At 38.5% G+C, this 25,638-nt stretch overlaps 1 protein-coding gene across 4 annotated transcripts in view; it reads right to left on the bottom strand.

The window, feature by feature from the left end:
* Window positions 1-25,638, bottom strand: part of USP49 (ubiquitin specific peptidase 49) — an 85,735-nt gene that overhangs the window by 33,289 nt on the left and 26,808 nt on the right. For all 4 annotated transcript variants that reach the window (XM_045776991.2, XM_045776989.2, XM_045776990.2 and 1 more), the window contains one exon: window positions 19,006-19,079. The gene's annotated coding sequence lies outside the window, so the exon portion shown is untranslated. The remainder of the gene's footprint in view (window positions 1-19,005; window positions 19,080-25,638) is intronic.

Raw genomic sequence — 25,638 nt, 5'->3', positions numbered from 1 at the left:
TCCCAGTAAAAAATTTTAAGGCAGACAAAGAAAGAGGGAAACATGGCCCAACAAAAGGCCATTACACAAAACTGTAGAAACAGATTCTAAACAGATGCATATCTATGAACTACCCGACAAAAAATTTATAACTGTCATAAAGATGTTCAAAGAGGGAACGCCCGAGTGCCTCAGTTGGTTAGGTGTCCAACTCTTTATTTCAGCTCAGGGCATGATCTCAGTGTTGTGAGATTGAGCCCCATGTCAGGACTCACGCTGAGTGTGGAGACTGCTTAAGATTCTCTCTCTCCCCCTCCCTCTGCCCTTCACCTCTGCTCTCTCTCTCTCTCTCACACACACACACAAAAGATGTTCAATGAGCTAAAAGAGAACACAAATAGACAACTAAATGAACTCAGGAAAATAATACATGAAGAAAATGAGATATCAAAGAGATGGAAACTATCTATTCTGGGGTGCCTGGGTGGTTCAGTCTGTTAAGTGTCTGCCTTCAGCTCAGGTCATGATCCCAGGGTCCGAGGATCAAGCCCCACATCGGGTTCCCTGCTCAGCGGGGAGCCTGCTTCTCCCTCTCCCTCTGTCTGCCACTCCCCCTGATTGTGCTCTCTCTTTCTCTGTCAAATAAATAAATAAAATCTTAAAAAAAAAAGAAAAAGAAAAAGAAATTCTGAAGCTGAGAGGTGCCTGGGTGGCCCAGTGAGTTAAGTGACTGACTTCGGCTCAGGTCATGATCTCAGGGTCCTGGTATCAAGCCCCGCACTGGGCTCCCCGCTCAGTGGGGAGTCTGCTTGTTCCTCTCCCTCTCTCTCTGCCCCCTCTCCCAGCTTGTGCTCTGTCTCTCTCTCAAATAAATAAATAAATAAATAAAATCTTTAAAAAAAATTCTGGACCTGAAAAATACAATAACTGACATGAAAAAATCATTAGAGGGGTTTAACAGGAATTATGATAAAGCAGAAGAAAAAAGCCACAAACTTGCACAGGTCATCTGAAATTAAGTCAGAGGAACAAAAAAGAAAAAAGAATGAAGAAAAGTGAAGACAGCCTTAGGGACTTACACGACACTACTAAGAGGATCAATGTACATGTTATGGGAGTCCCAGAAAGTGAAGATAAAGATAAACGGGTAGAGAGCATATCTGAAGAAATAGTGGCTGAAAATATCCCAAATCTGAGGAAAGAAATGGGCATATAGATTCAAAAAGCTCAAAAGACTCCAACTAAGACAAATCCAAGGAGAACCACAGCAAGACACATCACATTGTTCAAAGCAACAAGAGAAAAGCTATTTGTCACGTACAAGTGAGCTGCCATATGATTATCAACGATTTCTCAGCAGAAACTTTGTAGGCTAGCAGGGAGAAAGATGCTATATTCAAAGTGTTGAAAGAAAAAAAAAAAAACCCAGTCAACCAAGAATACTGTATCCAACACAATTATCCTTCAAAAGTGAAGGTGAAATTAAGACTTTCTCAGATAAGAAAAACCTAGAGAGTTCATTACCACTAGTCCTGCTCTACAAGAAATGCTAAATGGAATCCTTAGAAAGAAAAAGACAATGAACAGCAACACAGAAACATTTAAAAATATAAGGTTCTCCAGTAAAAGTAAATATACGGACAAATATAGTAATCTGTACTACAGTAATTTTTGGTGTATAAAATTTAAATGATAAAAACATTTAAAAACTCTATTAATCTATGTTAATAGGTATCCAATATATAAAGATGTAATTTCTAACATCAATAACATAAAGTATGGTGGTGCCCGGGTGGCTCAGTTGGTTAAGTGTCCAACTCTTAATCTCAGCTCAAGTCTTGATCTCGGGGGTTGGGAGTTCAGGCCCTACGCTGGGCACCACATTTGGCATGGAAACTACTTAAAAATAAATAAATAAAGCGTGGGGAGCTACAGAGAAGTACAGTTTCTGTATGCAGGTTAAGTTATCAGTTTAAAGAGAATGCTATAACTTTGTGATGTTTTACATAATTGTAATGGTAACCACTAAGACAATATAAAATATACACAAAAGGAAATGAAATAGGAATAAAAACATATCCATACAAAAATCAATGAAACACAAGGAAGGTAGTAAGAAAGGAAATGAGGGACAAAAAAAGCTTTAAGACATACAGGAAACAATTAACAAAATGGCAATAGTAAGTCCTCTACTACCATAATTATGGAAAGTATGAATGGATTAAACTCTCCAATCAAAAGACACAGATTGCCTGAATGGATTAAAAATCATGATCCAACTATATCCAACTATCACTTTAGATCTAAGAACACACATAGACTGAAAGTAAAAAGGAAGGAAAAAAAATTCCATGCAAATGATAACCAAAAGAGAGCAGGAGTTTCTATACTAATATCAGACAGAATAAACTTTAAATCAAAAACTGTTACAAGACAGGTGCTTGGCTGGCTCAGTCAGAAAAGCATGTGACTCTTGATCTCAGGGTTGTGAGTTCGAGCCTCCTTTGGGGTGTAGAGATTACTTAAATAAATAAAACTTAAAAAAAAACTGTTATGAGAGACAAAGAAAGACATTATATAATGACAAAAAGGTCAATTCACCCAGAAGATATGACAATTATAAGCATTTATGCACCAAACCTCAGAGCTCCTATAAATATATGAAGCAAATTTTTACAGACTTGAATGTAATATAGACAGCAACACAATAAGATGCTTTAACACTCCACTTTCAATAATGGATAGAACAACCAAACAGAAGATCAGTAAGGAAATAGAGAACTTGAACATTATAAACCAAATGCACGTAACAGACATATACAGAATGTTCCACCCGACAACAGAATATACATTCTTCTCAAGTGCACCTGGAACATTCTCCATGGATAAAACACATGTCAGGCCACAAAACGAGTGTTTACAAACTCAAGAAGACTGGAATTATGCAAAGTATCCTTTCCAACACAATGACATAAAACTAGAAATCAATAGCACAAGGGAAACTGGAAAATCTTCAAATATGTGGAAATTAAACAGCGTGCTCACAAATAACCAAGAGGTCAAAGAAGTCACAAGGGAACTTAGAAAATACCTTGAGACAGTGAAAAAACAACAAACCACAACTATGGGATCCAGTGAAAACAGTGCTTTTAAGAGGGAAGTTTATAGCTGTAAATGTGTACATTAGAAAAAACAAAACAACCCTCAAATCAAGAACCTAACTTTGCACCTCAAGAAACTAGAAAAAGAAGAACTAAGCCCAAAGCTAGCAGAAGGAAGGAAATAACGAAGATTAGGTAAAATAATAATAATAATAATAATAATAATAATAATAATAATAATAATAAAATAAAAATAAAATGGGAAAAAAAGTCAATGAAACTAAGAGTAGGTTTTTTGAAAAGATAAGAAAACTGACAAACCCTTACCTAGATTAATTAGGACAAAAAGCGAAGGCTTAGATAATTAAAATCAGAAATGAACAGGAAAATTATAACCAATTCCACAGACATAAGAAGGATTATAAGAGAATACTATGAACTGCAGAACTGCACACCAGCAAACTGGATAACTTTGAAGAAATGGATACATTCTTAAAAACACACAATCTACCAATCTATACAAGACTGAATCATGAAGAAATAGAAAATGTGAAAAGACCAATAACCAGAGAGGAAATTAAATCTGAAATCAAAAACATCCCAATGGAATGTAGTCGATGGTGTTGTAATAGCATTGTATGGTGACAGGTGGTGGCTACGCTTGTGGGTATTGCATAACGTACAGACTTATCAAATCACTGTGCTATACACCTGAAACTAATCTAACACTGTGTGTGCCAACTACACTTCAATAAAAACAAACAGACAACCTCCCAAAAAAGAAAAGCCCAGGACCAAATAGCTTCACTGGAGTAGACACAAACACATGAGAAGACATCTCATGTTCATTAGAAAACAGTATTGTTAAGATGTCCACATTCAATAAAATCCTTATCAAAATCCCAATGGCATTTTTGGCAGAAATATCATCCTAAAATTCATATGGAATCTCAAGGGACTCCAAAAAGCCAAAACAATTTTCAAAAAGAACAAGGTTGGAGGATTCTTACAAAGCCTCAGTAATCAAAACAGTGTGGTACTGTCATAAAGACAAACAGACCAACAGAACAGGACAGAGAGCCCAGAAATAAACCCTGGAGATCTGTTTCACAACAATGTAAATATACTTCACAATAACAAACTGTACACTTAAAAATGGTTAAGATACAGTAAATTTCATATATTTTTACCTCATCAAAAAAAGAAGAAAAAGTATTAAAACATTTGTTCAACACAAACAAGACTCGTGACTTCAGAGTTTACAATCTCACGTGGAAGATGAGAAATAAACACACAGAACCTAGATAGGTAAAAGCATCTCAGGTTGCCAGGGCAAACACCAAAAGCTTTATACTAAGAAGCAGGATAAACTATACCTCAACTAGTATTTACCTGAAAATGCTTCCAATTGATAGGACTGATGCCGTCATTTGGGAGTTCACTCTACCCCAAGGTAATTTTTCTTCTAAACCAACAGGATCTACACCCACCAGTTCACATGAATGAATTCCCCAACCACTAATGTTCAGACCAATAATCTCACTAGCCGGGGTAAAATTCCTATCTGTTTTGTTCTTGGGAAACTGTTCTTTACTAGGAGATTATATCTCACCAACGTCCTTGGTATTAAATGCCCTTTCTGTCATGGTAATGATAGCAGACGGTAGTTTGGGTTGGGGTGTGTGTGTGTGCGCGCGCTCACAAGTGTGTATTTGGCGGATCTGTGAAGTTTTTAAAATCTGATAACCACTGTTTTAGATAAAGTCCTCTTAGAACAAAGCCTTGGAGGGCCTTTTAACCTGACTTATGATTCTGATTCTAAATGTCAGTGTCTAGAAATGGCCTTCTCATAGCAATTGCCAGCATTAGTGTTGGGTTCTTATGCTATAGTTTTCTTTTGGAAAGTATTATTCTTTATTAAAAGAACTTTTAATTATTTCATTTTCTGCTTTGCACAACTCTGAAAAATAGTTATGGTAGGTATTTTTAATACATCGTGTATAAACAAATGGAGAGGCAATATAGCATAGTGGTTAAAAGGTCAAGCGAAGCTGCCTGGGTTGGAATTCTAGCTCTGTGCTTATTAGTTATATACAGCCTTGAGCAAATCATCTCTTTGGGCCTCAATTTCCTTATCCATAATATAAGAACAGTAATAGTTTCTACTTCATAGGGTTGTTGTAAGGATTAAGTGAGTTAATACGTAAAATGCTTAGAGCAATGTCTGGCACAGAGTTAGAGCTCTAGAAACTCGAATGTCAACATACAGAGTAACCCTGTGACTTGCTCCAGATCATAAGCTGACACTGCCAATGAAGTGAGGGCTAGGACTAGCTTGCTTTCTAACAAGATCTTTCCAATGGATTCATACAAAGTCCCCTTTTCCCATCGGTCAAATATTATAAGGGTAATGTAGAGGTACTTTTCGGCAAAGTATTACTCTGGGCTCTTATGAGTCACCTCTTCACCTTAGTCCCTGAAAATCTGATCCTGCCATTTTACAGCTGTAAGTGTTTACAATTTAAAGCCATCTTCACTCTGACCCCTTTCTGCCTACACTAATTGAAGCCTGACACATTTAAGGCTTTAAGAACTTGTAATATTAATAAGCTCTGCTGCCACCCTCAGTAGCCTCTCTCTCAAGCATGCTTTCTAAACGTCTCTGCTTTGCATTCCTAAGTAGCTGGTGTGTGATGAGCTGAACAGAGATAATTCAAGCAGAATAGGAAAAAGAAACACTTTGAAGACACAATAAAGCAAAACTTCAAATGATACAGCACCACTGGGAACTCACAGAAATCATAGTGACAGATAAACTGAGGGAGCATGGATGAGCACCTGGAATATTTCTTTCTGAAGAGAGGAGAGCAGGTGCAAACTGTGCCAAATTCAGTACGTGGAGTCTGCAGCTACAAATCCCGGACCAGTATAGGCAGCTGGTGGGGACCCGCTAGGGAGATGGCAATTACTGGTCAGTGGCTGTCATCTTCAGCTACAAAGGCTAAAGTGTGGCTCCCTACACCTGCATTCTTCAACTGGTTATTTATTTCAGTGCTAAAATAACAGTTGGCCTTGACGCATATTTACCCATCTGCCTAAAAAATAAAAATAGAAAGAATCATACACAAAGGGAAAACACACAAAGGGTTTAATAAAATTTGTATTGAGCCATTGACAGGTTCTCTCTTTTCAATCCTCTTTGTACCTTACTATAGAATAGTCCCTTAAAATCTGAGAACCCAACTTAGATAGGTTTTTATGAACTATGGAAGTAAGAACTTCTGTTTTTTTCTCTGAGGAGCCACTCTTCCTCCATAGGGTCATGTGCTTCAGAAGATGACCTCAGCACTAGCTCCAGAGGTGGGCCCTGAGAAGTGTCAGCCCGTTTGTGCGTGGCACTCCCTGGCAATGGTCACTAGGCCAGCAGTGGGCATGTGGCCAAGGCTTGCCAATCAAATTGAATGGCAGGGCATAATCCACGTATAGAGAAGAGGTATTCTCTCAATGTAGGCATCTACTGGTTATGTCTTTCACATTGGTTGAGAGTTTCCCATTTTTTTGTAGGCTAAATAATTTTATATTCTGCCCTGGACATTTTCAGTATTATGAGACTCTGCGTCTTGTTTAAATCCTATAGAAAATGTTGATATTTTTACTTTAGTAGGCAATCATCCTGGTTGGATTCCGGTCCCAAGTTCCAAGCAACCTTCTGTGGGGTATGATTGAAATGTCATTTCTACATTCAAAGCCGTTGCAAAGCTATTCCGATATGTCTGGCAGGAGCGCAACCCAGTGGCCAGTTTAGGACCTGGACAGTGATTCATCTCATAGCTCAGCACTCAAAAGTTTCTGGTATGCTGCTTGGGAACACATCCACGCATGTGACAATTGGGAGTGAGCCCAGGAGATCACAAACAACCTTATGGGGTTGCTTTCCTAAGCTCCTCCCTCTCCACTAACTCCTAGGTACTTTTCAGTTCTTTGGAGTGTCCCTTTCCTGTCTTCCAGCCAGAAACCTGGGGCTTTCATTATCATTCCACCACATAATTTGGGAGCTAGGCAGCAGGAAGACAGAGAAAGGAAAGAAGTAATGGGAGTACACCCCCACCTTTTTAGGATGACAGCTTCTCCAACTGGAAAGAAAGGTTCCCCCCCCACAACTCCAGGGCTTCAGGCATCTGTAAGCCCCTGCTGCTGACATTGCCAGCACCAACACAAGATTTCCTGGGGGTTGGGGAATGACAGAATGATTAAAAAAAAAAAATTTTTTTTTTAAATTTTTAAAGGGGGCAGGTTCTACCACTCTGAGTGCTAGGAGTCTTCTTTTCCACTCAAGTCAGAACTAGAGGGTTTATCCTAGACCTCTCTCTGTTCTTGCCTGGTGCCAACTTCCAGGTTTGGGCTGCACGGAATCCAGACAGAAGACACTTGAAATAAAAAGGGAAACTCCCAGCTGGATGGTGGTACTTCAGATCCTGCTCTTCTCTAATCTCCCTGTTACTGTGACATCTCAGAATCCTCGAATTGTGATTCCATGTGTTCTACCCAGGTTTTTAGCTGCATTCGGTGGGAGAGCCTGGGTGGTATGTGCTTACTCCGTCTTATCCAGAAATGGAACTCTCCAGGGGCAAATATTTTAATATAGTAGTCACATATTCTTACAACAGAAAATCCATAACTTCGCAAATATTTTTTAAGATGAGGTTCAAGTAAGCTTTTAAATTAGAAAAAAAAAAGTAATTTGGGTTACAGAAAAATATTAAGTACCTCTACAAATTTAACCCATGTGTGACAAAAATCATGACAGTGGGGGCGCCTGGGTGGCTCAGTCGGTTAAGTATCTGCCTTCGGCTCAAGTCATGACCCCGGAGTCCTGGGATTGAGTCCTGCATCGGGCTCCCTGCTCAACAAGGAGTCTGCTTCTCCCTCTGCCCCTCATCCAGCTCATGCTCTCACTCTCTCTCTTTCTCTCTCAACTAAATTAATAAAATCTTTAAAAAAAGTCATGACGGTGGCATACAAATGTCATAAGTTTGAGAAATGCTGTTCTATAGGACAGAAGCCTCTGTATTTTTTAAAAGATTTTATTTATTTGAGAGACAGAGTGAGCACGAATTGGGGGGAGGGGCAGAGAGAGAAGCAGACTCCCCACCAAGTGGCGAGCCGGACAAGGGTCTTGATCCCAGGACCGTGGGATCATGACCTGAACCAAAGACAGACGCTAAACTGACTGAGCCACCCAGGCGCCCCAGAAGCCACTGTATTTTAAAACTACTTCTTTTTTTTTTTTTAAAGGTTTTATTTATTTATTCAACAGAGATAGAGACAGCCAGCGAGAGAGGGAACACAAGCAGGGGGAGTGGGAGAGGAAGAAGCAGGCTCCTAGCGGAGGAGCCTGATGTGGGGCTCGATCCCATAACGCCGGGATCACGCCCTGAGCCGAAGGCAGACGCTTAACCGCTGTGCCACCCAGGCGCCCCTAAAGCTACTTCTATATGGTTCTATTTGTGTAACAGTATTACTAATTTTAATTATGAATTAATATAAAATAAACTTCATATGAACCTGCTTGCACTCTGCTTTCTGTTAACTGACCCTAGAGTTGTTTCCTTGTGGCTATTATAGTATACAGAATACTGGGAAAGAACAAGGAAGGCCACACAGGGACCTATAAACACAGCCTTCCTCAGGAAGATGGGTCTGAAGGACTTGGAAAGGACAGAAGTAGAAGGGAGTGTTCCATACAGATTAGGCAGCACATGAAAATTTCATGGATTCAGAAGTTATCTTCTTTTAGAAGTCTTTTTTTTTTTTAAGATTTTATTTATTTATTGGACAGAAAGAGATACAGCGAGAGAGGGAACACCAGCAGGGGGAGTGGGAGAGGGAGAAGCAGGCCTCCGAGTGAGCAGGGACCCCGATGCGGGGCTCAATCCCAGGACTCTGGGATCATGACCTGAGCCAAAGGCAGATGCTTAACGACTGAGCCACCCAGGCACCCCAGAAGTCTGTCTCACTTAGCCTAAAGCTTAAGGAAACCTTCCCTGGACTCCCCGTACCTTCTTCATACCCAATATTATGGCATGCTAACTGTGATCCCTGATTTCCTTTGTCCACCTTATTAGATTTTGAAGTCCTTGAGACCTGGCACAATGACCATGTCATTGTCCTCTTTGTCATCCAGGCATCACATGGAGACTTATGCAGATCACTAGTAAATGAGGATTTAATGGATGGATGCATCTCCTAAAACCATGCTTAGTACAGACACAAAATCATAATGACTTCTCTCTCAGTAGAAGCAGCCGCAATACTACTGAACTATGTTAATGTCAACTAGGAATTTAGCAGAGTTGTTAAAGACTGCAAAGAAGAACAAAATGCAAATGGGATGTGCGTGTGTCTGTGTATATAGGATGTGGTAATGTGTCGGGGGCAGTGCAGTATCCTAAGGGCTCCGTCCGTATCTAGTCTAGCCCTGCTTCCCCATTACTCAGACATTCTCCTGGCAGCTGAGCAGTCAAGTCTGTCCCCAACTGGAGAACTACCAAAACCAAAGGAAAATCCATTCTATGGAGAGCGATTTTTTCCCTTCATAATGGGTGTAATCAATATTACCTCTTCCCCAGTGTTGTAATAAAAAAGAGATTTGCATGATAATAGGTATCTAAGCTTATCTGCTCCAGCTGCTTTATTCTCTTAAATGAAGTCAAAATATTCATGTTATGAGATCACTGTGTTCCCTATCTTCTTCCTCCTTTCTGCCACCCATATCCAGTCGATCCCCAAGTCTTACTGATTCTTCCATCTGAATCTTGACTCTATTTCTGTCCATCACAATTTCACAATAAGGCTATCTCTCTGGCCCAGCTCCCATTATTCTCCGGCTCACGTATTCCTCTTTAGCCACTGGCCTCCTCACTCTTCCTCTGACACACCAGGTAACCTCTGATCCCAAGACCCATGCAATTCTGTTTCTGCTGCTTCAAATGCTCTTCCCTCAGATATCCGCATGGCTTGCTTCCTCACTTCATTCAGATATGTGCTCACGTGTTACCTTCTCAGTGAAGCCGTCAACTGGTCACTCTACACAAAAAATCATTCCCCACACAACACCAACACTCACTAAGAATTTCTTCCTCAGAAACAGAACCCGAATCTAATTTGTCTCTGGATTTTACTACTAATTTACAGACAACATAGTAAACAATCTAATAATGGTTAACTGACACTGGATATAGTCACCAATATTCAGGCTGAAGGAAATTCTAGAGGACAAATTATTCAAATAGGACAAAGAGGTTTCAAAAGAAAAAGAGTGGAGGGAGTCAAAAAGAGAAATACTATCAGCTAATTGCAATGTTTGAACTTTATCTGGATCCTGATTCAAATGAGCAAACTATTTTAAAAAATGAAATAACTGGGGAGATTTGCACATTGACTAACATATTTGGTGATACTAAGGAATTACTGTCAATATTTACATGCGTGATAATTATTGTGGTTATGTTTATAAAAAATAATTCTTACCTTTTAGAGGCACATAATAAACTATTTATAGCTGAGATAATGTAATGTCTAGGATTTGTTTCAAAAGAATCCAGGAGTAGGGTAAGGGAGAGGGAAGGGGTATAGATAAGTTTGAAATTTTCTTTCTTTTCTTTTCTTTTTTCTTTTCTTTTAAGATTTTATTTATTTATTTGACAGAGAGAGACAGCCAGCAAGAGAGGGAACACAAGCAGGGGGAGTGGGAGATGAAGAAGCAGGCTCCTAGCGGAGGAGCCCAATGTAGGGCTCGATCCCAGGACCCCAGGATTACACCATTACCCAAAGGCAGACGCTTAATGACCAAGCCACCCAAGCGCCCCAAAGCTTGAAATTTTCTATAATAATTTTTTTAATTATGTAAAACAAAGCTCATTATAAGTTTTGTTGTTGTTTGTTGGTTTTAAGTAGGCTCTATGCCCAGCACAGAGCCCAACACAAGGCCCGAACCCACAATCTTGAGATCATGACCTGAGCTGAGATCAAGTCGGACCCCCAACCGACTGAGCCACCCAGGCGCCCCAGGGTTTATTATAAGTTTAGCAAAGGAGGGCTACCAGTCAGTAGAGCATGTGACTCTTGATCTTGGGGTGGTGAGTTTGAGCCCCATGTTGGGGGTAGTTTACTTAAAAAAAAAAAAAAGTTTAGCAAAGGACAACAGGAGTCCTGTTTTCTCATATTAATTTTATATGCTTAAAAAATAAAACTAATAGTGTACAGAATATAAAACTATAAGAGTAAAGCTCTCCTTCTGCTTTCTATCCCTGTTGCCTCTCTAGAGGTAACTGCTGTTAACTGAGCATCCTTCTGGAGTACATTTCCAAAAATATTTTATGCATTTAGAAACATAATTTTTAACATAAATCAAACTTTAGCAGACACATTATTCTATATCTTTTTTTTTCTTTAACTTAACACACCTTGGATATTTTCCCATACATCTGGCTTTTTAAAGACTATATACCATATTTTATGGTATGAATTGCATAACCTATTTAACTAACTCCTCTGCGAGTGAAGAATTAATGCTATTTTCAAACAATGCACCATGGGTATTCTTTGGCATATATCATGACACACTTACGCAAGTCTATGAGATAATTTGCAGAAGATGAAGTGCTGCGTCAAGGGATATATGCACTTAAATTTTGCATGGATATCATCAAGCTGCCCTCCGAGAAGGTTGCACTGATGTACACGCTCTCCCTCACCTCCCATCGGTAGTATTTGAGAATGCATGTTTCCCCAGTACTAGGGATTGACACATCTTTAAATAATATTCAACCTCACATTTGAAAAATTATATACGTGACATATATATTTTGTTTGTGTGCCTTTAATTATGGTGACTATTGATCTTTTTTTCTCTTTATCTGAACTGTCCATTCATGTCTTTTACATTGGGTTCCTGGTCTTTTAGAATTGATTTGTATAAACACTTTGTATGCTAATGAAATCAGAGTACTTGCTTCCAAAAAGGAAAAAAAAATGGACCTCAAATTAAGATTTAAAAATAGGGCACCTGGGTGGCTCAGTTGGTTACGCAACTGTCTTGGGCTCAGGTCATGATCCTGGAGTCCCAGGATCAAGTCCCACACTGGGCTCCCTACTCCCTACTGAGTGGGGAGTCTGCTTGTCCTTCTGACCCTCTCCTTCTCATGCTCTCTGTCTCTCTCAAATAAATAAATAAAATCTAAAAATAAATAAATAAATAAATAAATAAATAAATAAATAAATAAATAATTTTAAAAAATACTAAAGATTAGCTTAAAAATATGGGTATATACTATTATCTACCAAGAACTCCTGTGACTGAAGTCAACTTTCTGTAATAGTGTACGATATGATTATAGGACATTCAGATGAATGCCAAAAAACAAAGAAAGGAATACAGAAGACATGTTAAATGTTCATATTTCCAAAAAACCATGACATTCACATATGTTGTTCAAATTTACTAATTTCCCCTTGCACTTCTTCCTACCTTACCCTCAGTCCTCGATATGGCACTCCTATTCACCTGACTTGAAAACTTGACATTCCCTTTAACTCCTTATTCATGTCACAGTCAAGATGGTTATCAAAGCCTACTAGTTAGTATTCAGAAATTAGAGTACCAGACTCAGGGCTAAGTTCTTTACTACAGTAGCTCATTGAAGAGAATGGATTCAAACGCACCTCCCCACACACACTTTTTTTTTTTTTTAAAGATTTTATTTATTTATTCGACAGAGATAGAGACAGCCAGCGAGAGAGGGAACACAAGCAGGGGGAGTGGGAGAGGAAGAAGCAGGCTCATAGCAGAGGAGCCTGATGTGGGGCTCGATCCCATAATGCCGGGATCACGCCCTGAGCCGAAGGCAGACGCTTAACCGCTGTGCCACCCAGGCGCCCCCCCACACACACTTCTTAAACCTAATTACCTTCCTCATTGCTACTGCTCTCTCCCCCAAATCTAGGCCCTTAACACTGCAGGCCATTCATTACTGCTTTAGTGCCAGTTGATCTTGATGCCTCGTTATCTTTTTAGATCTACTATGTATCTTAAATATTATCACTAAATTAAATAAAAACAGCACTTTCATCCTATGCTGTGTTCCCCTGCTTAAAACTACACAATGGTTGAGGTGCCTGGTTGGTCAGTCAGTAGAGCATGAGACTCTTGATCTTGGGGTCATGAGTTCAAGCCCCACATTGGGCGCAGAGCTTACATTAAAAAAAAACAACCCACAATGATCTACCTAATATCCAACAGATAGCTGATAAACAGAAAGCATATTTATTTTAAAAGCCTACCTTAAACCCAACATTACTTTTAACTGGGCCTGTGACTTTGAATTTGTTTCCATATTCATTAAAATGAGGTATGGTATCTGTATGCCTTAGAGTGGATGAGATGATTGAATGAAATGCTTTATGTGACAGTGCCTACCATAGAGAAGTTGCTCAAAAAATAATAGGTGAGTAGCACTAATGTGAATGAATATTCTAACCTCAATAGAATTTGAAGGGATTTTTGAGTTAGAGAAAAGACAAGTGTGAAACACAATTCCTGATATGTTGCATGCACTCAGTAATACATGTTAAAACCTGGGCTTCCAGTAAAACATGGCAGAATGTATACACATTTATCTCCTTTCCTCTCAAAATCCCAGTAAAATCACAGCAAAGGGTAATAAAGGGCATAAATCCATAAGGACAGAAAGAGTGGGAGATGACAGAATAGTACATAAGAGATCAAAATTTTGCACTCTGGAAGACAAACAGAAGAATGGGAAGTGTAGCAGACAAAAGCATGCTAAAATTTAAATGTCGCTCACACCAGGGTGAGATAAGCAAGCAAGCTAGTTAGAACTTCAGAACCTGGAAAGGCCCAGAAATTAGAGGCTCCACATACCTCTGAAGGTAGAGGTAACGTGTGGGATTTAAGGGATTAAAAAAAAAAAGGTTCATTGGACCCCTCAGTTTCCCCCATCTCCGCCCCGAGTAGCAGACTATGTCTTACCCACTGGCAGAAGAGAGGGATTTTATTTGAACCCTAGATGTTCTGGTCTTTGGAACGCCAGGCACAGCTGGGGAATGGATACCTGGCAGGTAGCGATGCTGAACAGACAACAGCCATTTGGTGCATTCTGATTAAAAAGCTCCTTTAAGGGGCACCTGCATGGCTCAGTAAGCATCTGCCTTTGGCTCAGGTCATGATCCCAGCATTCTGGGATCGAGCCCCGCATTGGGCTCCCTGCTTCTCCCTCTCCCACTCCCCCTGCTTGTGTTCCCTCTCTTGCTGCCTCTCTCTGTCACATAAATAAATAAGATCTTTAAAAAAAAAAAAAAAAAGCTCCTTTAACACCTACAATAAAGGGAAGGTCACAATGCCACCCAATTAAAAAAAAAAAGAGTTTCTATTAAAGTGTATCTTAAAAATTAAAATTAGAGATAATTTTTGGTCACTCACAATTTGAATGTCAGTTTCTTTTTCCATTACTATTCTAATGATATTCCCATTCGTCTGCATGTGGAAACAACTGGAGTTAGTGATATGATAGACGTCCAGCCGGTGAGCAGGAGTCTGATGGCCACATTAGTTAACCTTCAAGTCATATTAAGTGACTCAATCTAATGAGCCAAGTAATCTCTTTCTGTATAAAAGTCTATTAAACAAATTACAGGGTCTTAGGAGCAACTCACCAGGTAAGGAAAATCTTGTCCATGTACGAACATTTTTCTTCAAATAATGAAAAACAATTAGAATAAATTTAACATGAGTTGGTATTTAATTTTTTTAAGTTAAATTTCTTTTTTTTTTTTTAAAGATTTTATTTATTCATTCGACAGACATAGAGACAGCCAGCGAGAGAGGGAACACAAGCAGAGGGAGTGGGAGAGGAAGAAGCAGGCTCATAGCAGAAGAGCCTGATGCGGGGCTCGATCCCAGAACGCCAGGATCACGCCCTGAGCCAAAGGCAGACGCTTAACCGCTGTGCCACCCAGGCGCCCCTAAGTTAAATTTCTTGACAAAAGGGGCACTAACTTGAAAACAAGATTCAAATAGCCACAATAAGGGTGATTAGATAGGCCACCTTTATTGTTCCATGTACCATTTGAAAAATCCCAAGCCATTTGGTACTTCAAAATAAAAATTATAATAAAAAAGATCACAAAATGTCAAGCAGTTTCCACTCTATCCTTAGCAGCCAGCCACTGAGAACTACCAGTCACTGCTCAAGACACACAGGCTTGAGCACCACAATGGCCATCACCAACTCTGAGAGTCCTCCTTGAAGGAGGAGCTGTGACTACAGCAAAGAACTCCGAAGCTGGAATGGAACCTCCATGAGGACAGACATGTTTGTTTTTATTTTGTTCACTGACTTATTTCCAGTCCCTAGAACATGGCTGGAACATTTGGATGCTCAATTAATACAGTCAAATAAAAGGCTGTCCTGAAAGGTCCTTTAGGTCCTCCCAAAGTTGGGAGCAACCAATACAAAGAACACTCCAAATATGGCACATTACCAGTGGGGTCACTGGCAAGCTTGGATGGTGTTCCTACTAAAGTCAAGCCCTCCTTTCTCTAGATTTCCACAGCTCCTTATAATCTGGAATAGACCCTCCAGCACAATTATGAAAAAGGAGCAAAAGTTTCACTTCTCTAGATCAGGAGACATAGCCTCAGTCTATCAGGATGTCCCTAGAATGTACAGGGAGATGTTGCATGGTGGGCACTGCCTACCACTCGTAATCTGCTCAATCACTAGACAGGAGCACCATGACTTTCTGGCCTAGACTGGGGTCACTGTTACATTCTAACATAGCAACAAACCTTAGTGCTTCTCACTGCAAATCTGGAGAAGAGTGGCCTTCTTTTACATTTCTGCAAATCTCTTCAATGTCTGGATTAAGGAACACAGCCAGATTCTCCTATCTGTTTCTGTATTCACTTGGTTACACACCATGTAGCCTTTGGAAAACTCCACTACATACCTGTGAGCAAATAATGTTCTAGTATTGTTATGAACATAGTTTTGACTCCTGAAAGAGTCTCAGGGGTCCCCAAACCACTCACTAAGACACTGTTGTAAAAGAGATGCATGCTAAAAGCCATAGTTTTGACCAACACCTAGAAGGGATTCTCAAACAGGAAATGGGAGTTAAAAAAGATGGAGAGGAGAGAGGAAAACATCGCTGACCACGTGTGGCCACACTTTAAAGAAAGCCAAAACATTTTATCAGTGTTGTTGTTATGTTAAATGTTGCTTACCCTTTCTACTTTACCATATTTCAACGGGAAATGAATTGCTATGTGAAGAAAAAAAAGCCAATGACACAGCCCAGAACAAAAACCACGTACTATAACTCCTTCCGGTTCCTAGACAAGTGTCGATTGTTAATGTATATTGACTTTTTAGACCATTACTTCTAAGTGACATTCTAATTATAAGACCCATAAGTCACCTTTCTCCTGCCTTTCCTTTCCTTGCATAACTTTCTGCTGTCATTCAAATATTATTTAACAGGACAAAAGAACAATTTCCAATAACTAATCAGTTCCGAACTGTTGGCACAGTTCAATCTTTCTGAGAGCCCATTTCTACAAATAGCAGCTAAATGGCAATTTACAAATCAACTCATTGTAGTCCCTTTTAAACACATATATATCGGTCCTTAGCTAGGTATAAGTGATTTTCTACCTACTGCAAATGATTCGTAAAGAAGCAAAACAACTGTATTCATTTAAGGATGGTCCAAGACAAATAATTATTTATGGATAATCATCTCACATCATCATTTTCCCCATGCTTAAGAAGATACATGATTTCAAATTTTCCTTCCCACAGGCAAGCAAAATCAGATTAGTTATGGTGACTTTTTCAGGAAATATTTGGCTTTATTGTCTTATTTATTTATTTAATAATATTTTTTTATAATATTATGTTAGTCATCATACAGTACTTCCCTAGTTTTTGATGTAAAGTTCCATGATTCATTACTTGCGCATAACACCCAGTGCACCATGCATACGTGCCCTCCTTAATACCCATCACCAGCCTATCCCATTCCCCCACCCTCCTCCCCTCTGAAGCCCTCAGTTTGTTTCCCAGAGTCCATAATTGTCTTATTTAAATTTACACCCACCTTAAATAACCTTATACGAGTTTATTAACTGGGCCAGCAGTTACGGGCTCTGGAACAGAGAGGACCTAGGTTTGAATCCCAAAGCTGCCACTTGAAATGTGACTTTGGGCAAGTTACTTCATCTGTGCCTCAACTTCCAGAACTTTTAAAATAAAGATAGTAACAGTATCTGCCTCATAAGTCGATGCTGGGATTGAATGAGATAATGATAAGTGGCTAAAGCACTTAAAACAGTGCCTGACACATAAGAAGTATTCAGTAAATGTTAACTTGTTTTTATATATTAGTCTTCTCAAATAGTCACAGCAGAGAGAATGGTCCATAATAATCTAATAAGGCCCCAGGACAATAAGGAGGAAAATATTGAGAAGAGATGACTATCTTAGTGGCCTTCCTTCCTAAAAATAGGCAATTGCACAACATGAAAAAGTGCTGACAAGCCATGGAAAAGATATCAAAGACATTTTCATAATTACTACAATTCTGTGAAACAAGAAAAAAGAAACCGAAAGAGACTGGTCTTTCAAAATAGACTGAAGGAATCCTAACAGAAAAATCTGACATATCTATCTAGAAACAAGAGAATCATGCATCCTTCTTTAACACAGATACTTCTATGGGCAAGATAAAACTATCACAGCCAGAAGATAACTTTTATTCATGCAGATCTGTAAGCATCATACATACACCACGAGATACACAGTAAGAGCTGAAGATGTAGGACTCTGTTCCCACACAAAGCCTAGCAGCATACTCTGAGAGAATCGAAGCTTGAAGCCAAAAAGAACCCTTTCGTGAAAACTTTAAAAATCCTTGCCACCAGGATTAACCTTATCCAAGATGGCTTAACTCCGGCAGTATATCCAAAAAAGATTCGTCTGTGGAGGGCTGGCACATAAAGATGCTAACTGGAGTACATATGACAATTATAGCTAACATTTATTGAACACTTAGTATGTTTCAGGCATTATTCCAAGTTTTTTAGATGTATTATCCAATTAATCCTCAACATCACGATGAGACAGGAATTTTACTGTCCCCAGTCATACCCAAGGAATTAAGTTCATTAAGAAATTAAGTTGCCCAAATGTCAAGTTAATGATGCCTAGTCAAAAACAGTCTGGCTTCTAAACCCAAGTTTTTAATCATTAGGCAAAGAAGAAGGTTGCACAAATACGTATCATACACTTATAGTGTTGAGAGGGGGCTAAGTTTTAGGGAGAGGGTTTTGGTTATCTATAATGGTTGAATTATTGACAATAAGAATGTATGGACGTATAGGATTAAAACATTTTATTCCTCATAAATTTAGTCACACGTTTTATCGGGCTTTCTGGAATTCCATGGACACAACCTCTACTTGCCTAAATGAACAAGATCCCCACAGTAAACCTAAACTCTCAGCAGCTAGCAGTATTTGGAAAATGAGAATCCAATCACCAATAAGCTTCAAGACCTACCCTAAACTTATTTTTTAGTATGGTTGCTAGTCTCCAGATCCTAACTTTATCTTCAAATATAGCTGTGTCCCCTCTTAGCTTAAGTTAACTCACAGGACTGAGAAATTCACAACGGTTAAGAAGGAAGCAGGTGGTGAAAGTTCAGAATGGGGATAAGACAAATACAGTGACTGATCATTCACCCTAATGGTATACCAATTTTGGCCACTTACTACAGATTGGCCATATATAACACTATTATGAATAATTTTCATTAATCTTTTTATTATAGTTTTATTTCTTACCCATTAAACAAGTTTTTTCCATCTTCTTCCATATCATTCCACAGCCATTGATTAGGTTTCCTCTTCTCTATTACCTACGGGGGAAACAACTGATAAGGTTGGGCTAATATACAGCAAAAGAAAAGCAATTTTATGAATTTTATTTATAAATTCAAAGAGGATCAATACCTAGGATATGTAGCTATGTGGAGTTTAGGCTTAAAAGCCCTATGAAACAGCTATTAACTTCAGGAGTAATGACTTCAATAATTACAAAGTGATCTTGAAAATTGGGAAATTATAAGTCAGCTTAATTCTGAAAACTATTAATAAGACTCCGTGTGTCCAAATATTTGCCATCTAGGTTCCACTTACATCATTTAAACTACTGCAATATACTTTGGAATGGGGAGGGGTGGAATCACAGATACATAAAACAAATCACTACGGCAGGAACAAACTAAAAACGTTGATGACATCCTTTAAATGGTCCTTAAAAATAAAGTACCTAACAAGCACATTTCAAGCTTACCTCCTAGAGAAACTTGCTGAATTCCGACATTTTCTGGTGTCATGCAAGGCAAGAGTACAGGATACAGAGTAGCAAAGACCCGTTATCATGGTGGCCACTAACTAGTACAAGACCTTAAGCAAATTCCTTAATTTGTCTGAGCCTGTTTCCTTAATATACTTCAGGGCACGGGTGTAAGGACTAACTGAGAGTGTAGGTAAATGCTAGGTCACTGCTTGGCACATTAGCAGATGATCAACGAAGGTTTAGCTCCCTTCCTTCCCTTCTTTTTATCTTTCTACCTTTAGAGCAATTTTCAGGGCTTGAGAGGAGAAAGTCCATTCTTGAAAACCTTCCTCACCTTATTCTGTCAAATAACAATGATGATGATAGCTGCTGATGGCATTTATACAGTTTAAATGTGTGCCAGACACTCGTCTAGGCACTCTCACACGTATTAACTCATTCACTTCTCACAACGATGAGTTAGGTATTATCTTTATTCCCATTTCACAGACATTGAAACGGAGGCACAAATAAGTTCCATACTTACTAAGTGGCAGAGCTAGGATTCAAAATCAGGTTTTTGCTCTGAAGAAACACTAGAATCAAAGACTAACATCAAAGTGACAGCAGTGGTGCCCTCCTCGAAGAGCTCTCTAATCTTAATGTAGTCAGAAAGGGGATGCTCAGACGGCTCACCAAGTAGAGTAGACTCATATTTTAGGTAATTCAGGTTATCTAAATTAGGTATCTCATTAGGTAATTAAGGTATCTAAATATATACATATTATTTTATATATATCTCAAATAAATGTAACTGAATATTAAATATAACTAGGATTCAACATACATTAACCATAATTTATGTATTTTAAAATATAGTTTATGTGTTATATATCTCAAAATATTTTAAGTATATATTTTATAATATTATTTTTTACAGTTTAAAAAGTTGATCACAAGACTATGAATACATTTAAATTAGAAAAAAATCTAACCAAGATTATACCTTTCTTGGCAAGGTCAGTTATGTGGTACATCGCAAAATACAAACATTTATTATCCTATGTTATACCTTGTCTATAACTGTCTTCCCCTGTAAACTCCTGGAGGACAACAGTACCTTGTCTTATTTATTGTGAACATCGGTGATGTCTAAAACTATGCCTAGTCTCTACTAGGTGCTCAGTAAATATTGATGAAAGAATAGGCTGGATACTAAACAAAGAAATGTTCAAATCTGGCATTTCTATCCATATTCTAAGGCGCTAACACTCTAGCCTTACTTCCTACCACCCATTCAGTCTATAATTTTACTACCAGCAAGGCCTTGCTGGATTTAAGTATTTTCCTTGACCCACTCACATATTTGGCCTATTACAATCTATAAACTCATGTAGTAAAATGTCTTATGACAAAACGTCTCAAGTATACAATTAATCAGAAGAGTCATGCATGAATGCATGCACGCAACATATTGTTATGGTACTTCATGGTTTTCAAAGTGCTTCTACACCTATGTCTCGGGTGCCTTAAGACAGCCCTGAGAGCGGACAAGGAAGGTGTGATAAGCCAGGAAGCTACAACTAATGCTGTCTGTTTTGAAGTGGAAACATATTTTCACTGTCACTGCTGAAGAACCAATGGCTCAGAAACCAATGCTTTCTCTGTAGTTGGGTAGAAAGTCTAAAAAAATGACATATTTTAAAGTCAACGTCATAAGTAATTTTTGAAATTATGAATGATCAGTCATCTCTTTTTTTTTTTTTTTAAGATTTAGTTATTTGAGAGAGTTAGCAAGTAAGAGAGCACAAACAGAGGGAGGGTAGAGGGGGAGAGAGAAGCAGACTCCCCACTGAGCAGGGAGTCCCCAGCGTGGGGCTCAATCCCAGAACCCTGGGATCACGACCTGAGCCTAAGGCAGATGCTTAACCAACTAAGCAACCCAGGCGCCCCTGATCAGTCATATCTAATCAAAGTAAAAATAAGCCAGAAGGCTTGGAAGATACAAAGGCAGAGTAAACTCATACAATAAGGAAAAATTTTAGATGCATCCACCACTAAATAAAGAAATCTCATGTAAAATTTTAAGACCACAATTAAATGTCTCTTGGATGCTAAATTAGGAGTCTGGCACAGACTGGCAGGAAGAGAGAAAGCTAGGCTGGATATCAGCAAACCTGGGTTTCAGTCCACACTCTGCCACTCAAGAGTTTTGTGATCTCCAGGCCCACTCAAATTTGAAATTCCACAATTTGTACATACCACCCAGAGAAAATAATAATGTAAAAAGAAACATATAACACTTTACATTTCAGAGCACAATATGGATAGCATGAACAAAAATGTTCAAGGTCTGCTGAACCTTGAACTGTTCTAAGTTCAAAGATTCTAAGTTATTAGTTGCCATTAATTAATGGCTCTGCCTAATGGTTTAAGTTCAAATTTAGGATCTCTGCACAGAAACTTCAAAACGGACAGATTTATGGTTTTCTGTGAAACACAAAGGGTGCTAGGATTGCACTTATGTACTCTGACCGTGGCTCTGGATAATTTAGGTGATAAAATCTAAGTTCACTTGCCAAATGAACTGATTTCTTAGAAGCTGTTTATTAAAATGCTTTTTCACCATTAAATAGAAATGTGGTCCATGGGTTTATGAAGCTGTGTTATACACTATACATGGAATGTCAACCTAGACTATGAGCTTCCTGAGAACAGATTGCTTCTCATTCATTCTTGTGTCTTATTGACTTAATATATATTGTTGGTTGAATGAATTATTGGTACGGGACCTCTTCTTTTAAACTGACCTTTATCTCAAATTTTACTTCTTGGGCAATATGCTTTCTAATATTTACAAAGTATTTTCAATTAAAAACTTCACGTGGCAGGGGCACCTGGGTGGCTCAGATGGTTAGCATCTGACTCTTGATTTTGGCTCAGGTCATGATCTCAGGGTTGTGAGATCAAGCCCTGCACTGCCCTCCACGCTCAGTGCAGAGTCTGCTTAAGATTCTCTCCCTTTCGCTCTGCCCCTTCTGCCCTCCCCTGCTCAGGCACTCTCTCAAATAAATAATCTTAAAAAAAAAAAAGCAAACCCCACAAAACCCAAAAACGTCACATGGCATTTATCACTGTAAACTGTAATTTTTTTCATCTCTCCACATGTATGTGTTTGTTTTAGAACAAAACACCTCACATTGTTTTAGCCTTCCAAAATAAAAACAAACTGGGACCAATACAATGATGTCTAAGAGATCCAGAGTCTCAGACTAAAAGATGGTCAAGCCCCACATTAGAAATGTTCTTCCCTAAATGCCTGTGTGGCTCAGTTAGTTAAGTGCTGGACTCTTGGTTTTGGCTCAGGTCATGATCTCAGGGTCCTGGGATCGAGCCCGGAGTCTAGGGCTCTGCACTCAGCATGGAATCGGCTTGGGATTCCTTCCCTCTTCCACTTCCTTCCCCCGGCTCATGCTCACATCCCTAGGTGCGCGCTCTCTCTCTCAAATAAATAAATAAATAAATATAAATACAACTTTAAAAAAAGTTTTAGAAATCCACCTGCTCCGATTGACTTCCATATCTACTAATAAGATACTAAATGGGTCTGTTTATTTATAAGGGACATAAGAACACGGAAGAGTGCAAGACCCTTAGATTTAGAATCCTAAGGCTTGGGTTTAAGCCTCAGGTTATCCACTTATTAGCAGTGTAACCTTTGGGCAACTCACTAATGTCTTGGAACCTCTACCTTCTCACTTGTAAATGGATATAACATCAGCTCTACTCCTTTCCGAGGGTGCCGCATAGATCAAATGAGAAAGTGTGTGTGCAAGTGCACTGTAGACGGACGAGAGCTACACGTGGGTTAGCTCTTCTTTCCTTATGACCCAAAATAGCAAAGACTTCAGATCCTGATTCTGGTGAGAAGAAACACTGATAATGTGAACATTCCAAGGGCTTGGGGGAGCATGCTAGGATAAAAGAACCTGATCTTTCCTGTGGAGCTAAAGAATCCTAAAATGTGTTTGGTATCTGCATCTTTATTTTAGTTAAATAACATCCTGGTCTTAACTAACAGCTTATAGGAATTAAAGGGCATAAGATCTTTCTTCTCACCAAAAAATAAAATGACTTAAAAGCAAGAGCAGATATACTTGCGTTCTCCCCAATCATCCCAGATGATATGCAAACAAAAGCAATACCAAATCCCATTTAGTTTGTAGAGTCGCAGTGGCAGCCACAGAAATGGCCTTCCGTCTAGCATACACCAGAATTGTACTCCATTACTGTGCTTAAATCTAATCCCACTTTTCCACTCCCCACATACAATAAATAGTATTAATTGGTAGAGTTCAGTCTGCCAGCATTCATTCAAACCATTTTAAAAACATTAGCTGTCATTACCAAGCACGTTTTATAAATACTATACAATTTTGTCAGCACAGAGCAGCAATTTTAATGAGAAGAAAACATTTAATGAACATTTATTTTACTCCTACTAGATACCATGCTAAGTGAGGTTTTCACATATATTTGCTCTGTTAATTCTCACAATGAGGTAGGTACCAGTGGCACTCTATGGATGAAGAATGGATATTTGAATTGGTTGTTAAGTGACTAGTCCAGGATCACAAAGGAAAAAACAGCAGTACCTAGGCCCAAGATAATTGCTTTGAATTAGCAAGTCCAGTAACTCTACATCAGTGGCAAAGAACAGGAGGTTTAAGTAAAGTTTTGTGCCGTGGTAAAATTTAGTGGGCAGTTAGCGATATCCTGAGGCACTTTATATGCTTTGTTCAAGAGGGGACTGAGCTGTAAATCTGCACTCCTACAGAAACAGTTTCTGATTTTAAAATTTAAACATTAAGACTTATTATCACTGCGGGCTGGCTCTGTCAGTAGAATTTTGGGGTCATGAGTTGAAGCCCCACAATGGGCATAGAGATTACTGAAAGAAAGAAAGAAAGAAAGAAAGAAAGAAAGAAAGAAAGAAAGAAAGAAAGAAAGAAAGACTTATCACTGCAGCTAGTTGTTTTTAGAGAAAATACTGCAAAGGAAACAAATTCACTAGCGTCAATAACAGTTTTATAAAGAAGGTATCTCTTGGAGATCATATCTAAACAAGTGCCAAATATTACTGTGTCTTACAAACATGAAAATCTTTTAAGTAAGAATTTTGAATATTAGAAAAATGTTTCCTATAATCACAGCTCTTCTTTTAAAAATTAAAGCTAACTCTAACTTACATGTCACCATTCACTATACTATAAGCATAAAGTGATACTGTTGGTTTTCCCTGAAAATTCCCTTTAAAATGTTAATTTATAAAATACATATTAAAATACTAAAATTATTTTAATATTAAATTCTTCTACATTATATCCAAATTATTAAAAATATTTAATATCAAAATGTTAAATATTAAAATAAATATTTTAAAGGGGCTCTAAAATGGACAATACTAAACATACAATAAGGTTTAGATAAATCGATGGACTATTTATCCATGCCAAGCAATGAGATGTTAGGAGCGTTTGGATAAGAACTGGATAAGAACCAAAACCCTGTGGAGCTTTCCAACAAAACAATTCTAGCAGAAACAATATAGAGCTCAATGGCTACCCTGTTATCTGGTTTAAGTATTCCAAGATACAAAATAAACCCAGATCTTAAAAATATAAAATTGTATCAAATTATAAAACAATACCCTAATTTGGTGTTGTGGTTAAGAGAGCAGGTTTAGGCATCAGGTTGGCTGGATTAGAATCTCAATGGGACCCAATTCGTAGCGGGGGCTCAGTTTCCTCATCTACCTCATACAGCTGCTGGGGAGTCAGGATGTGGAAAGTGCTCAAAAGAGTCAATGGCATAATAGCATCATCTATTATTTTTCTAGTATTACCTTGTGTAAAAAATTACACATGTATGTAAGAAGATTGAAGGCCTCTCGTTATTGAGCTGATCCATTTCCAAGTTTAGAATTTAAAACATAATAAAAAAAACAAAATCCTAACTTTCCTGATAACAGTCAGGATGGTGGTTAACCTGGCGTGGGGTGTAAGGAGCATCACACAGGGAACTTTTACACTGACAGGATGGTTATATTGGCTTTTGTTTCACTGGTCTTTAAAATG

This window comes from Ursus americanus, chromosome 29 (assembly GCF_024610735.1).
Source record: "Ursus americanus isolate L20-20 chromosome 29, mUrsAme1.1.p, whole genome shotgun sequence".
NCBI lineage: Eukaryota > Metazoa > Chordata > Mammalia > Carnivora > Ursidae > Ursus > Ursus americanus.
The sequence above is the reverse complement of the archived record's forward strand: the minus strand, read 5'-3'. Positions and strand labels throughout refer to the sequence as shown.